Source organism: Oncorhynchus tshawytscha, linkage group LG26 (genome assembly GCF_018296145.1).
Source record: "Oncorhynchus tshawytscha isolate Ot180627B linkage group LG26, Otsh_v2.0, whole genome shotgun sequence".
NCBI lineage: Eukaryota > Metazoa > Chordata > Actinopteri > Salmoniformes > Salmonidae > Oncorhynchus > Oncorhynchus tshawytscha.
Window position 1 is genome coordinate 44,403,332 of NC_056454.1, and position 14,454 is coordinate 44,417,785.

Here is a 14,454-nt window from a genome sequence, read left to right on the forward strand (position 1 = left end):
CCCGCACCCTGGAATGGAGTCAGCAGGAGCAACAGCCACTCCCCTCCCATCGATGGAAGAGAGGGTTCTACATCACACCACCGTTCTCCATCGGATTGGAACGGCGATGGACCTGGTGATGGAGAGAATGGACCGATGGGAGAGAAGCGGTTTCCTCTCTCCACCTTCGGCCCCTCCTCCTCAGGACTCCCCATCTCCCGACTCCAGCACCCTCCGTCTTACGCTCCCAAGGGTCTATGATGGAACGGCAGCAGGGTGCCAGGGGTTCTTACTCCAGCTAGAACTGTACCTGGCCACCGTCAGACCTACTCCCTCGGGAGCGGAGAGGGTGAATGTCCTCATTTCCTGCCTCACGGGTCGTGCTCTGGAGTGGGCAAATGCAGTTTGGAATGGCCCAGACTCAGCGAAGGAGCACTACCCCGAGTTTTCTCGCCGTTTCCACGCCGTGTTTGACCATCCTCCAGATGGCCGAGTGGCGGGAGAACGACTATTCCATCTCCGGCAGGAGAAAAGGAGCGCCCAGGATTACGCGTTGGAGTTCCGTACCTTGGCAGCAGGATCCGGGTGGAACGACAGGGCCCTTATCGACCACTACAGGTGTAGTCTCCGGGAGGACGTCCGCAGGGAGCTAGCGTGTCGGGACACCGCTCTTTCCTTGGATGAGCTAATTGACATGTCCATCCGACTGGACAATCTGCTGGCGGCCCGCGGGCGTTCGGAGAGGGTCCTGTGTGTTCCACCACCCAGCACCTCCACTACTGTTCCGATGGAGTTGGGAGGGTCTTTGCCGAGGGGTACCGGAGGAGGAGGCTCCCTCTGCACCAACTGTGGTCGGAGAGGACACACGGCCGATCGGTGCTGGGGGGGTCCGTCTGGGAGTCGAGATGGCAGGCGGAACATTTCTCGATCACCCCAGGTGAGTCAGCACCAAACTCACCCAGAACCCCCTGTTGGTCACATGTCTGTCTTGATTTTTTTCTTAACTTTTTCCCCTCTTCCCAGCATAGGGCGCTAGTCGATTCAGGCGCAGCTGGGAACTTTATGGATCGCGGACTTGCTATTAAATTAGGTGTTCCGCTTGTGCCGATAGATTCTCCCTTTCCCGTGCACTCCCTAGATAGCCGGCCATTAGGGTCAGGGGTGGTCAGGGAGACCACAATCCCACTGGACATGGTAACGCAGGGGAATCATAGGGAGCGTATCAGTCTCTATATTATTGATTCGCCTGCGTTTCCAGTGGTGTTGGGGATTCCCTGGCTGGCCCGGCACAATCCTAAAATTTTGTGGAGACAGGGGTTCTCCAGGGGTGGTCAGAGGAGTGTTCTGGAAGGTGTCTGGGAGTTTCCGTCGGTGCCACCTCGGTGGAAAGTCCAGACCAGGGTCCCACAGTGTGCATTCCCCCCGAGTATGCCGATTTGGCAATCGCTTTTAGTAAAAAGAAGGCGACTAAATTACCACCACATCGACCGGGAAGGGATTGTACGATAGATCTCCAGGTAAATGCTGCGCTTCCCAAGAGTCACGTGTACCCATTGTCCCAAGAGGAGACGTTGGCTATGGAGACATATATCACGGAGTCTCTGGGACAGGGGTACATTCGGTCCTCCATTTCACCCGTCTCCTCGAGTTTCTTTTTTGTGAAGAAAAAGGAGGGAGGTTTGCGTCCTTGTATTGATTATAGAGGTCTAAATGCCATCACAGTGGGGTTCAGCTACCCACTACCTCTCATTGCTACGGCAGTGGAATCCTTTCAGGGAGCGCAGTTCTTCACAAAATTGGATCTCAGGAGCGCGTATAGCCTGGTGCGTATTCGGAAGGGAGACGAGTGGAAAACCGCATTTAGTACCACATCGGGCCACTATGAGTACCGCGTCATGCCGTATGGGTTAAAAAATGCTCCAGCCATTTTTCAATCCTTTGTAGACGATATTCTCAGGGACCTGCACGGGCAGGGAGTGGTTGTTTATATCGATGACATTCTGATCTACTCAGCCACTCACGCCGCGCATGTGTCTCTGGTACGCAAGGTGCTTGGTAGACTGCTGGAGCATGACCTATACGTCAAGGCTGAGAAGTGTGTGTTCTCCAAACGAGCCGTCTCCTTTCTGGGTTATCGCATTTCCACCTCGGGGGTGGAGATGGAGGGTGACCGCAGTAAGACCGTGCGTAATTGGCCGACTCCAACCACGGTAAAAGAGGTGCAGCGGTTTTTGGGTTTTTCCAACTACTACCGGAGGTTTATCCGGGGTTTTGGCCAGGTAGCGGCTCCAATTACCTCACTGCTAAAGGGGGGCCCGGTGCGGTTGCAGTGGTCAGCGGAGGCGGACAGAGCTTTCAACAGGTTGAAGGCGCTGTTCACGGATGCACCCGTGTTGGCGCATCCGGACCCCTCTCTAGCATTCATAGTGGAGGTGGACGCATCCGAGGCTGGGGTGGGTGCCGTGCTATCACAGTGCTCGGGTACGCTACCAAAACTCCGCCCCTGTGCTTTCTTCTCCAGTAAGCTCAGCCCAGCGGAGCGTAACTATGATGTGGGGGACCGGGAGTTGTTAGCGGTGGTCAGGGCTCTGAAGGTGTGGAGACACTGGCTTGAGGGGGCTAAGCACCCCTTTCTCATCTGGACCGACCACCAGAATCTGGAGTATATTCGGGCAGCTAGGAGACTGAACCCGCGGCAGGCAAGGTGGGCCATGTTTTTTACTCGATTCCGGTTCACTTTATCATATAGACCGGGCTCCCAGAACGTGAAGGCGGACGCACTGTCCCGCTTTTACGACACGGAGGATAGGTCCACCGAACCTACTCCCATCCTTCCGGCCTCAAAGCTGATGGCACCGGTGGTATGGGAGGTGGACTCGGACATCGAGCGGGCGTTACGGGCTGAACCAGCGCCTCCTCAGTGTCCGGCGGGGTGGAGGTACGTGCCGCTTGGTGTTCGGGACCAACTGATTCGGTGGGCTCACGTCCTACCCTCCTCGGGTCACCCTGGGGTGAGGAGGACAGTAGGGAGCCTTCGGGGAAGGTATTGGTGGCCTACCTTGGCTAAGGACGTTAAGGTTTATGTCTCCTCCTGTTCGTTATGCGCCCAGAGTAAGGCTCCTAGGCACCTTCCTAGAGGGAAGTTACAACCCCTCCCCGTTCCACAACGGCCATGGTCACATCTATCCGTAGATTTCCTGACCGACCTTCCCCTGTCTCAGGGCAACACCACGGTTCTGGTGATTGTGGATCGGTTCTCTAAGTCCTGCCGTCTCCTCCCGTTGCCCGGTATCCCAACGGCCCTACAGACTGCGGAGGCATTATTCACCCACGTCTTCCGGCACTACGGGGTGCCGGAGGACATCGTTTCTGATCGGGGTCCCCAGTTCACGTCCCGAGTATGGAGGGCGTTCATGGAGCGTCTGGGGGTCTCGGTCAGCCTGACCTCCAGTTATCACCCTGAAAGTAATGGGCAGGTGGAGAGAGTAAACCAGGAGGTGGGTAGGTTTCTGCGGTCGTACTGCCAGGACCGGCCAGGGGAGTGGGCGAGATACATCCCCTGGGCGGAAATGGCCCAGAACTCATTGCGCCACTCCTCTACTAATGTGTCCCCCTTTCAGTGTGTGTTGGGGTACCAGCCGGTCCTGGCACCGTGGCATCCGAGCCAGACCGAGGCTCCTGCGGTGGAGGAATGGGTGCAGCACTCCAAAGAAACCTGGAGGGCCATCCAGGAATCCCTTCAACAGGCTAGTGGACGGCAGAAAAGGAGTGCTGACCGCCACCGCAGTGAGGCCCCCGTGTTTGTACCAGGGGACAGGGTCTGGCTCTCGACCCGAAACCTGCCCCTCCGCGTGCCCTGCCGGAAGCTTGGGCCGCAGTGTGTAGGGCCGTTCAAAGTCCTGAGGATAATAAACGAGGTGTGTTATTGATTACAACTCCCTTCCTATTATTGTATTAACCCCTCGTTTCATGTGTCTCTCCTCAGGCCGGTGGTAGCTGGTCCCCTACAGGACGGTGAGGTGCTGGAGGTCCCTCCTCCCCCTCTGGACATCGAGGGGTCCCCGGCGTATACGATACGGGCCATTCTGGACTCGAGACGCCGGGTGAGGGGCCTGCAGTACCTCGTGGACTGGGAGGGGTACGGTCCGGAGGAGAGGTGCTGGGTACCCACCAGGGACATTTTGGATCCGTCGATGTTGAGGGATTTCCATCGCCTCCATCCGGATCGCCCTGCGCCTCGTCCTCCGGTTCGACCTCGAGGCCGGTGTCGGCGCTGCGGGAGCCACGCGTCAAGGGGGTACTGTCACGACTCCGACCGAAGGACACTCCCCTTCCCGTTCGGGTGGCGCTCGGCGGTCGTCATCGCCGGCCTACTAGCTGCTACTGATTATTTCCTCCCCCTCCTTATGTGTTGATTGTGTGCACCTGTTTTGAGTTAGGTAGTAGGCTTTATTAGTCAGCCGGCCCGCAGGGTTCCTTGTGCGGGATTAATTATTGTGATCGTCTGTTTGGTGTACTTATGTGCACGTCTATTTGGGTTTTGTGTTTTCCCATTTTGTGGGTTTTCCCTGGACGGTTTAAGTCCCCCTGTTTGGGGCATTTGTTTGTTCAGTACGCCCTGTGTTTTTGTGAGGGTTGGCTTATGTTCAGCGTTTGTGTCAGTGCATTAAAATAGCACTCCCCTGAACTCTCTGCTTCCTGCGCCTGACTCCTCACCCACTACACTCAGACCGTTACAGATAAACAGCTGTCTCTGATTGGGAACCAATACAGGCCACCATAGACCTACATATACAAAAAACCCATAGATATACAAAAAACCCAAGACAAGACAAACTGACATACCACCCTCGTCACACCCTGACCTAACCAAAATAATTACGAAAACAAAGATAACTAAGATCCGGGCGTGTCAGTACCTCCCCCAAAGGTGCGGACTCCCGGCCGCAAACCTAAACAGGAGGGTCTGGGTGGGCATCTAACCTCCGTGACTGCCCTGGTTCTGGATGCCGCCCCCCTTTACACTGACTCCGCTCTTGTAGCACTGACCCGCTGATCATCGTCGGATGCTCTGGACTGCGGATACTCTCCGTAGGCCCTGGGCTGGGGACCATCGCTGCGTGGATAATCGCCAGACGCTCTGGACTGGGTACCGTCGCCAGACACTCTGGACTGGGTACCGTCGCCGGACGCTCTGGACTGGGTACCGTCGCCGGATGCTCTGGACTGGGTACCGTCGCCGGACGCTCTGGACTGCCGAGGCGCACTGTAGGCCAGGTGCGTGGTGCCGGGCTGGGGACACGCACCTCACGGTGAGTGCGGGGAGGAGGAACAGGGTGAACTGGACCCTGGAGGCGCACTGGAGGCCTGGTGCGTGGTGCCGGAACTGGTGGTACCGGGCTGGGTACACGCACCTCAGGGTGGGGAAGAGGCACAGAATACACTGGACCGTGGAGACTCATTGGAGATCCAGAACGTAGAACAATACGTCCTGGCTGGATGCCCACTGGAGACACCGTGCGCATCTCTGCATAACACGCTCCCCACGGTGAGCACGAGGAGTTGGCTTATGTCTCCTACTTGACTCAGCCAATCTCCTCATGTGCCCAACCCAAACATTTCTTGGGGCTGCCTCTTGGGCTTCCGTGCCGTGTACCCTCATATCGTCGCCGCTCCTCTATTCACGGTATATCTCCTCCTTAGAACGGCGATACTCCCCAGGCTGCGTCCAGGGTCCTGCTCCATCAAGTACTTCCTTCCATGTCCAGGATCCTTTTCTGTCCAAAATCTCTTCCCAAATCTCTGCTCCCCTTTTTCACGCTGCTTGGTCCTGTTATGGTGGGTTATTCTGTCACGTTCATCATAACGAGGAGACCAAGGTATAAGAATACATTCTTCTTCAGAATACACGACCGTGACGCTGTAAGACACGAGTGCTGACAGGCAACTACACATAGACAATAACCCACAACACCAAAATGGAAATGGCAACCTAAATAGGATCCCAAATCAGAGACAACGATAAACAGCTGTCTCTGATTGGGAACCAATTCAGGCCACCATAGACCTACATTTACCAAGACAATACCAAAACTCCATAGATATACAAAAAACCCTAGACAAGGAAAACACATACCACCCTCGTCACACCATGACCTAACCAACATAATAAAGAAAACAAAGATATCTAAGGTCAGGGCGTGACACCCTGTTACTTTATTTGGCACATATTAGGCACTTACTATAATCACGTTTTTTATTTAACATTTTGAGATGGACAAGGTGTTTTTCATTAACTTGAACATGTGCTCTTTAGAACATAATGTTAAAATTAGGGGAAATAAAACTGTTTTTTATTTCACCAACTTACACTACTTGAAAAAGGCACCTAATTGGGATGGTTTCTTTCGTTATGTGAACATTACATGGAAGACCACAGCTCACTGTCCATTTCTGCTTACATCAATAATTATACAGCTCATAACAAGGGCCTCCAACCATAACAATTGGACTGAGCAAACCCAGGTATAGAATGGAAACGCAGGCTTGTGAATACCATGATTGCACATGTGCAGAAACTATTTTTCCCCATGCTCACCAACATCATTTCATATGTTGGGCAGGGAGGGGGTTACAGAGAACTCCACGCTGAATCAATTTAGCTAAACTGACATTCTGGGTGGTTTGCTCACCAAAGCAATAGGATATTCTTCAGGGTCAATTTATAAGGCTCTGTGATGGAATAAAAAAGATCTGTGTCCAGTCTTCAGCTTTTTTTATCGTCACTTAACTGGATGGATGAATATCTTGTAGCAATATCATTGGCTATTGATCGGCCCGCCTGTGATGCTTTTATTTCTCTGGTAGCATGGGTGCACTTGAAGAGAGTTTGGTCATCGTCAGTGTGGTACAGAGAAAAGACGGAGTATTCTGGTGTTGTGATCTGTCTTTCACACGACCTCTAGATTCACTTCTAGTATAAAGTGACTTTATTGTATATCAATACTTCCCCAATCTAGCCTTCAGTATATAATTGTTCATCACAACTTGTCATGTCATTATCGTCTCTACAACCATCCAAAATACAAAAGCTGATTTGTTCTGTCATATAAACTGCATGACGACATCACATGGAAACATTCCAAATAGAATAAACAACTCCATAGAGAAAACTACAGTTAGTATCAAACGTATTGGGACAGTGACACATTTGATGTTGATTTGGCTCTTTACTCCGGCACTTTGGCTTTGAAATGATACAATGACTAATTTGTTGGCATTTTCGTCCATATCGTGTGAACCGTTTACAGCACCTTTTTGTACATAGTCCCCCCATTTTACCGGACCAAAACTATTGGGACAAATTCCTTATATTGTGTATTGAAGTAGTCAAAAGTTAATTATTTGTTCCCATATTCCTAGCACACAATGATTCAATAAAGCTTGTGACTCTACAAACTTGTTGGATGCATGTGCTGTTTGTTTGGTGGTGTTTCAGATTATTTTGTGCTCAATAGATATGAATGGTAAATAATGTACTGTATTGTGTCCTTTTAGAGTCACTTTTATTGTAAATAAGAATGGCATGTGTTTCTAAACACTTGAACATTAATGTGGATGCTACATGATTACAAATAATCCTGAATAAATTGTGAATAATGATGAGTGAGAAAGTTACAGATACACATAGGTTAGCATTTTTTGGGGGGGGGGTGATATTTGTGCCTCTGTAACTTTCTCGCTCATCATTATTCACAATTCATTCAAGATTATCCGTGATCATGGTAACATCCACATTAATGTAGAACAAACAGCAAACGAACAAACAGCAAATGCATCCAAAAAATGTGTAGAGTCACAAGCTTGATGTAGTCATTGCGTGTTATGAATATAAGAATAGAAGAAAATACGATTTTTTTTCTTAACTGACTTGCCTAGTTAAATAAAGGTAAAAATTCAAGTGAATTTGTGAATACTTTTGTTTCCCTAAAATGGGGGGATTGTGCACAAAAAGTGCTGTCATTTCTAAATGGTTCCCTCAAATTAAAGCTGACTGTCTGCACGTCGTCATTTAAATCCAAAGTGCTGTCATTTCTAAATGGTTCCCTCAAATTAAAGCTGACTGTCTGCACTTCGTCATTTAAATCCAAAGTGCTGTAGTACAGAGCCAAAACAACAACAAATGTGTCACTCTCTCAATACTTTTGGAGCTCACTGTATATATCAGATGAACACCATGTTTAGAAGAGGTTGCACGGTGAAACGACCATGAAATTAGATTGCAGTGGGCCGGGGCCAGTGAAAGAGACTACCTTCTGACATCCAGGTTGGAGTCTGCTCTCCAAGGCTCTCTAGTCTTCAGGTAACTCACGAAAGGCCACATGCTATGTACCTGGGTTTGTGGGCAATGCCATTACTGTGGCCCCGAGCTGCAAAGTCTCATTCGCTTAAAAGGAGTGATGTGCTTTTTCATACCTTGAATTCTTAGAGCCATTGAAGAGCCTATGCCTAGTGTCGAAGGTCTGTCACCCAGATCTGTCACCAAAGACCACATAACATCTATTATTGTCTCCGGAGATCTAGAGATTTGAGCAGAGTTTCCAGCCTGATCTAATCTGGAAGATAAAGCATAACTAATGAATGTTTAAAGGGTTAAAAAGGCTTCTGAAGTTTTTAAGTTAAAAAATTTTCATTAATTAAACTGAACAAAAATATAAATGCAGCATGCATTTATCATATCATATTACTGAGTTACAGTTCATATAAGAAAATGAGTCATATGAAATGTAATTTAATTTAATAAACTTTATTTAACCAGGGAAAAATACATTGAGACCTAGGTCTCATTTGCAAATATGTCCTGGGAACAATACAGAAAAAAAAATTATAAACAATTTAAAACACAAAATTAAATGAATAGCAAATATTATGTACACAATAAACAATCAAACACATGTATCAATATAAAAATCCCCTTTTCCTAAACTGACTCAGAGAAAACAACATATCCAAATGAAATGTTCCTTCCAGATTATTCCACATGATAAGGTCCTGGTAGGAAAAGGCAGATCTGTGGAGTATCCAGCATTTTTATTGTTACCTTTATTAAACTAGGCAAGTCAGTTAAGAACAAATTCTTATTTTCAATGACGGCCTAGGAACGGTGGGTTAAATGCCTTGTTCAGGGGCAGAACGACAGATTTTTACCTTGTCAGCTCAGGGATTTGATCTTGCGTCCAATGCTCTAACCACTAGGCTACCTGCCAAACAAACTGTTATACAACCCTGTGATCAAGTGTTGTAATTCCAGTTTCTATATTTTAACAATGATGTTAAATAAATTGGTAAAGTATCTTGCAAAATAATTCACCCCCCTTGGTGTTTTTCCTATTTTGTTGCATTACAACCAGTCATTTAAATAGATTTTTATTTGGATTTCAATGAATGGACATACACAAAATAGTCAAAATTTCAAAAAGTTCAAAAAAATACAAAACGGAAAATTGGTGTGTGCATATGTATTCACCCCCTTTGCTATGAAGCCTCTAAATAAAATCTGGTGCAATCTAAGTGTCACATGATCTGTCACATGATCTCAGTATATATACACCTGTTCTGAAAGGCCCCAGAGTCTGCAACAACACTAAGCTAGGGGCACCACCAAGCAAGCGGCACCATGAAGACCAAGGAGCGCTCCAAACAGGTCAGGGACCAAGTTATGGAGAAGTACAGATTATGGTAGGGTTATAAAAAAACAGAAATGTTGAACATCCTACTGAGCACCATTCAAACCATTATTAAAAAATGGAAAGAATATGGCACCACAAAAAACCTGCCAAGAGAGGGCCGCCCATCAAAACTCCCAGACCAGGCAAGGAGGGTATTCATCAGAGAGGCAACAAAGAGACCAAAGATAACCCTGAAGGAGCTGCAAAGCTCCACAGCGGAGATTGGAGTATCTGTCCATAGGACCACTTTAAGTCGTGCACTCCAAGGAGCTGGGCTTTACGGAAGAGTGGCCAGAAAAAAGCCATTGCTTAAAGAAAAAAGTAAGCAAACACATTTGGTGTTCACCAAAAGGCATGTTGGAGACTCCCCAAACATTTGGAAGAAGGTATTCTGGTCAGATGAGACTAAAAATGAGACTAAAAATTTTTGCAATCAAGAAAAACACTACGTCTGGTGCAAACCCAACACCTCTCATCACCCTGAGAACAGCATCCCCACAGTGAAGCATGGTGGTGGCAGCATCATGCTGTGGAGATGTTATTTATCGGCAGGGACTGGGAAACTGGTCAGAATTGAAGGAATGATGGATGGTGCTAAATAAAGGGAAATTCTTGAGGGAAACCTGTTTCAGTCTTCCAGACATTTGAGACTGGGACAGAGGTTCCCCTTCCAGCAGGACAATAACCCTAGGCATACTGCTAAAGCAACACTCGAGTGGTTTAGGGGGAAAGATTTAAATATCTTGAAATGGCCTAGTCAAAGCCCAGACCTGATTCCAATTTAAAATCTTTGTTATGACTTAAAGATTGCAGTTTTGGAAGTATACTTGGGGTTATTGTTGATTTGGAAGACCCATTTGTGACCAAGCTTTAACTTCCTGACTGATGTCTTGAGATATTGCTTCAACATATCCACATCATTTTCTTTCCTCGTGATGCCATCTATTTTGCGAAGTGCATCACTCCCTCCTGAAGCAAAGCACCCCCAGAACATGATCCTGCCATCCCTGTGCTTCAGGGTTGGGATGGTGTTCTTCGGCTTGCAAGCATCCCCCTTTTTCCTCCAAACATAACGATGGTCATTATGGCCAAATAGTTATATTTTTGTTTAATCAGACCAGAGGACATTTCTCCAAAAAGTGCAATCTTTGTCCCCATGTGCAGTTGCAAACTGTAGTCTGGCTTTTTTATGGAGATTTTTGAGCAGTGGCTTCTTCCTTGCTGAGCGGCCTTTCAGGTTATGTCGATATAGGACTCTTTTTACTGTAGATATAGATACTTTTGTACCTGTTTCTCTAGCATCTTAAAAGGGTCCTTTGCTGTTGTTCTGGGATTGATTTGCACTTTTCGCACCAAAGTACGTTCATCTCTAGGAGACAGAACACATCTCCTTCCTGAGTGGTATGGCGGCTGCATGGTCCCATGGTGTTTATACTTGCGTACTATTGTTTGTACAGATGAACGTGGTACCTTCAGGCGTTTGGAAATTGCACCCAAGGATGAACCAGACATGTGGAGGTCTACATTAATTCTTTTGATTTTCCCATGTCAAGTTTTAAGGTAGGCCTTCAATTGGGTACACCTCCAATTGACTCAAATTATGTCAATTAGCCTATCAGAAGCTTCTAAAGCCATGACATAATTTTCTGGAATTTTCCAAGCTGTTTAAAGGCACAGTCAACTTGTGTATGTAAACTTCTGACCCACTGGAATTGGGATACAGTGAATTATAAGTGAAATAATCTGTTTTTAAACCATTGTTGGAAAAATTACTTGTGTCATGCACAAAGTAGATGTCCTAACCGGCTTGCCAAAAGTATAGTTTGTTAACAGGAAATTGTGGAGTGGTAGAAAAATGAGTTTTAATGACACCAACCTAAGTTTATGTAAACTTCCGACTTCAACTATAAATAGTCCTGTGTCCATTTGATTAATTGTTCAGCAGTCTTATGGCTTGGGGGTAGAAGCTGTTTAGGAGCCTTTTGGTCCTAGACTTTGCGCTCCGGTACCGCTTGCTGTGTGGTAGCAGAGAAAACAGTCTATGACTTGTGTGACTGGAGTCTCTGACAATTTTAATGGCTTTCCTCTGACACCGCCTAGTATATAGGTCCTGGATTGCAGGAAGCTTGGCCCCAGTGATGTACTGAGCCATACGCAATACCCTGTGAAGCGTCTTCCAGTCAGATGCCGAACAGTTGCCATACCAGGCGGTGATGCAACCGGTCAGGATGCTCTCAAGGGTGCAGCTGTAGAACTTTGAGTATCTTTTGAGTATCTGGGGACCCATGCCAAATCTTTTCAGTCTCCTGAGAGGGGAAAGGTTTTGTTGTGCCCTCTTCACGACTGTCCTGGTGTGTTTGGACCAAGATAGTACATTGGTGATGTTGCCACCAAGGAACTTGAAACGCTCGACCTGCGGGCCTGTTCAGCCCGCCTTTTCATGTAGTCCACGATCAACTCCTTTGTCTTGCTCACATTGAGGGAGCCATCAATCATAAGTAGGTGTTCCAATACATCAGAAGAAGACAGTTGCTCCAGAGAGAACAAGGATTCACTAGGGCTTGTCTGGTCCTCTATTAAGTTGACTTGTGGCTGGGAGAGGGACGAGCAGTTTACTGGCTGACCCGGGTCTATTAAACCAAGATTTATTTCAAACAAAAAACCTGTTGGACGTAAAATGTTGATTAAAAGCATGACCTATCTAATTTTTGTCAACAATGATGTCAGAGCTCAGTATAAATTGCTTGGGTAAGGAATGAGATGAATTTCCACGCTTTAGCACGTTAACTGTTTACTTGATGTAGATGGATCACCAGCACAGTCAGCCATAGAATTTAGGAAGTAGCTTTATTTAGCTTCTTTTTTTAAAACTAAGGACGTGCATTTATTTCTCAGTTGTCGGAAAAGCTGCCAGTCCATAACAACATCTGTTAGTTAAGCTTTGGTCCAGGCATGATTTATTGTTCTAAAGATATCTGAAAGTTCTGTAGAAAACCAGGGATTTAATCTGTTTTTTAGTCTAAAGTGTTTAAAAGGAGCATGTCTATCTGCCAGTGATATAAAAATAGATGAGAAATGCTCAAGAGCTAATTCAGGGTCTAGTATAAACTGTTCAGAGAAGTATAAGTCAAGCATAAACGCTTGGGGAGGAAACTTTTTAAAATGTCTCTTCCTAATAAGGGGAACAGAATTATGTTGTCTAGTATCTCTAATACAGGCTATGGGACAATGATCACTAAGGTCACTTTCAAACATACCAAAATACATGTACTTTATATTTTAGTTCAGTGTATAATCCACATAATAATTAACATTTCCTGTTGTTGCATGATTATTATCCTGCCGTAGCAAACTGGTTCAAATTCTACATCTGTATGATGATATTCATAGCATACCCAAAATAGCCCTTTGAAAATGTCACACTCAGGTGTCATCTCAAACATGCAGCACAAGTACAATGATACACCACACTGAAGTGAAAAGTTAGAGATACAATAGCTCTTTAGCAAGACCTGAAGCAAAAGCATCCTACTGAATCTACCGTATCCACGTCTCGTCGTGGGTATGGGACCTGATATAATGGGACACTTGTTTAGGTATTTCCGTTTTACAATTAGTTCCATGAAGTCACTTCTAAGAAGTTCAGAGCTCGCGTACTTAGTGTCAGTGAATCCCACATGTACTGTAACAGTATCGGTCTTTGAATTTGGGCTTATGGCTTCAGGAAGTAGCGTAGTGATATCCTTTACTGTTGCACCCGGATATCATAGGGTTCTAATATCTGGCAAGGAGATATTCCTTACCATTGAGCTTCCAATGATGAGCGCCGGTCACTACCGAATCTCCAATCAGCGAAAGGAGCCGCAGAAATCAGTTGGGGAGAAGGCCACGTAGATCCTGATTTCCAGGGGAGGAGTCGCCAGCCACCCAGCACCCTGAACACGAGAGCCCATAGTGCAGGTGGTCGTCAGTGTAGAAGATACAGCATTTGTGTACCCGGTGTCCGTACGCCCTGAGGAAGACAGCGGGGACAGTGGCTCAAAACGATTAGAGTTTAATGTCACGAAGCTGAGAAAAAAAACGGACCGCTGGTGTGCGGATCTCTTCCTCCTCCTGGGTCCAATCACACTCCATTCACACCCACCAGGGGTAGAGCTGATAGCAGTCGACTTTTGGCCGTAAGGTAGGGAAATGCTCAAGATCCATGAAAGTTCCATTACAGTCGTCTCTTTGTAAAGAGACATCAACAAATGAGGTTAAACTTGAGGGGTCCTTAATCAAAATTAAACTTCCAGAAGTTTTATTTCCTCAAGTAAAGTAATGATCCACTTCTTGGCAGCATTTAGTCCGTGGCAGCATTTAGTCCGTGGCAGCATTTAGTCCGTGGCAGCATTTAGTCCGTGGCAGCATTTAGTCTGTGGCAGCATTTAGTCTGTGGCAGCATTTAGTCCGTGGCAGCATTTAGTCCGTGGCAGCATTTAGTCCGTGGCAGCATTTAGTCCATGGCAGCATTTAGTCCGTGGCAGCATTTAGTCCGTGGCAGCATTTAGTTCACGGCATTTGTCACAGGTGAAGTTATATAGTTTATATATATTATCCCTGGTGAGGACAATAAGCACGCAGATCAGCTTCCCTGAGACGGTTTTGGACAGTTTGTGCAGAAATTCTTTGGTTGTATAAACTCACAGTTTCATCAGCTGTCCAGGTGGCTGGTCTAAGATGATCCTGCAGGTGAATAAGCCGGATG